This window comes from Corvus brachyrhynchos, unplaced genomic scaffold (genome assembly GCF_000691975.1).
Source record: "Corvus brachyrhynchos isolate BGI_N302 unplaced genomic scaffold, ASM69197v1 scaffold56, whole genome shotgun sequence".
Taxonomy (NCBI): domain Eukaryota; kingdom Metazoa; phylum Chordata; class Aves; order Passeriformes; family Corvidae; genus Corvus; species Corvus brachyrhynchos.
In genome coordinates, this window is record NW_008238664.1 from 4,704,302 (window position 1) to 4,706,942 (window position 2,641).

Consider the following 2,641-nt stretch of genomic DNA (forward strand, 5'->3'; position numbering starts at 1 on the left):
ACCCTCCTGGCTGTCCTTTGCCTGACAGAGCAGTGCTGGAGGCAGGGAAGCTGCCTTTGGGTTTGGAAAGACAAAGCTGCAGTGATCATTCATCTTTTCCTTTTCTGTCACTGCTGGTGGTGACAAAAATGAGGCACTGCCTCCTGTGCTGCTCGTTCTCCTACCATTCTTGCCTCCTGGGCTAATTCCCTCTCCTTCCTCTTTTGGGCCTCTTGCAATGAGGCAGGCACAGAGCTAAAATTGTCAAGAGACAGATAAAAGCTGGGAGATCATCATTTTTTCTTTGCAGACAAGATAATTAGGAAGAGAATCTCTGCGAGGAAGAAGATCTTTCCATCATCATTACTTTATCTCCAGGCAGCTACTCTAATCTCTCCGGGGACACGGCACTTTCAAGCACTGTATTCTTGCTGTGTTTTTTTTAATGCTTTAATCCCTGTGTAATTCACCCACTTTTACTACCAAGCAGCGAGTGTGAGCTGGTGTGTTTGTGTGCATGTGCCTCTGTGCGTGGGGCAGGGGGGAGCACACTTGTCTGAGTCTGGGTTCGATTAAACGTGTTTTGGTTCTGATCATTGTGACCCCAGGGAGCATTTCCCTCGGGGAATGCTGGGACTGCTTGTGAGGATTATTCATCAGTGGCTCCGAGGTGAGAATCTAAGGGAAAATGGCCAAAAAAAAACCCTGCCCAAAGATAGGAAAAACAATGTTTTTGTGATTGTGGTGGGTGATACAGCGGGGCTGCAAGATAGAGATGCCTCATTAAGAAGGAGAGCGTTCTGCTGGCCTGCCTCCATCTACCGTGCCTTAACAAAATGTGAGCAGTTGGTTTCTGGACCCTCAAGTGCAGGGTTTCCAGAGGCTGCCTCTGTATAACTCAGCAAGCCAGTCAGAGCCCTGTTGAGCCAACAAAGGTTGTGTGTACTGGTCCTTTTGCTGCTGGCTCTGACAGCAGAGACAGCACGTCACCTGGTCTTTAGTTTCCAATACCAAGTGATCAGGTGCCCTTCTTAGGTGAAAGCAAGTCCAGAGCAAGGGTCCAATTCACCCCTGTGGATCTGTAGGGAGCTGGAATTGTTGCTTTGCTCTGGCTGCTCATACCTTATTTGCCACTAATCAGAGGTAGAAACTCTTTCATCCCTTTGTTTTCAGCAGCCACAGTGAAATGCATTGAAACAAAGTGCAATTTGCCTCCTGATGTGAGGGCATGTTGTACTCCTTAGCTGAACACAGAAAAGTAACCAATGACTGCAAAATATACATATATGGAATAAATATATTGCCTCGTGCTTTCTTTTAGCCATCTTCATTGACCAGACAGCAGGCTGACTCTTCATCAGGTGGAGGACAGGTTTCTTTTCTTTCTCTCTTTTCTTACCTGCTTCTGGCCAGGTTTTGGGACTTCCCTGTTGTCCCTGTGGGCACAGGCTCTGCCATGCCCCATCTCCTCTTTATCTTTGTGATAAAGCAGGGAGGCTGGAGCTTGCTGTCTAGCCTGTCAGCCACAGCCCAGGGACTGGGCACCACTCACACCACCTTGGGTAGTAACAGAGGGCCAAGGCTGGGGACTTGGGTCACACCGAGGTCCACCCTGCAGCTGCCCGAGGATGGTGTGGATGCAGCTCTCTGGAGGCAGGAGGATCGCTCAGGATGCCCCGTGGGAATGCTGAAGCCACATTTTGCTGGGATCAGAACCCCCACCACGCTGAGCTGAGGGAAGGCAGAGATGAGGATGCTGGTGTGCAGGAATGGGTGGCAGCCAGAAGCAGCTCAGCCTCTGTGCCAGAGAACAGGGCAGCTTGCTTTGGGATAGCTGGATCCCCATCTCTGCTGGGAAACACACGTGATGCTGTAGCTACTACCTCTAGTAACGACAGCTACTGTTAGTAAGGTCTGTGCCGCAGCACTGGCAGCCGTGCGGGGGCTGTTCCTGTGCCAGATGCTCCGGAATCATGGCGCGTTCCCTGTGCAAGCACTACACAACTCTTAATGAGCCTTCCTGGCTCTGGGAAGGAGCACAGGAGGCTCCCAGCAGGACAGGGATGTGGAAGGAGGCAATTAGGCAGTGCCCCATTGCTAGGGCAGAGCAGGTAATGGGGGCTTTGGAAGCCACCTCCTGGGGACAACTATGGGCTGGCTTGACCTTGTTTGAGGGCACCAGGAGGCTGACACACTGCAGGGAGCCATGAAATGCAAACTTTGCTGAGGTTGCAGGTATTGAGGAGCACAAGAGATCCCCAAAGCCCACTCTGAGGTCAGGGGTCCCAGGATTGCCCATGTCCCTGGGAGGGCAGAGCCTGCGTGGCCAGTGGTGCCCTCTGGAAAGAGGGGTAGGGCCAGAGGGGTTCAGAAATGTCAGTGTTTTCTTTTCAAACACAATAATTAATAGCCATCAGGCCTGAAGGTTTCCTGTTGCCATGTTTGACTTGGTCTTCTTCACTGCAGGACAAAACCTTTTGGGAGTATGGGGTGGGTGGTATTTGAGTCTGGCTAAGCCCTTGGTAGCAGAAAGCCCTGCAGTGGTAAGTCCTGCAGATTAGGAAAGGAAATGGCAGTCCCTTTCCTCTCCTCAAAGTGTGCTTACAGCCCCTTGGCAGGGAGATAGAGGAGAGCACGTGGGTGGCATCCATCACAGCTGCTT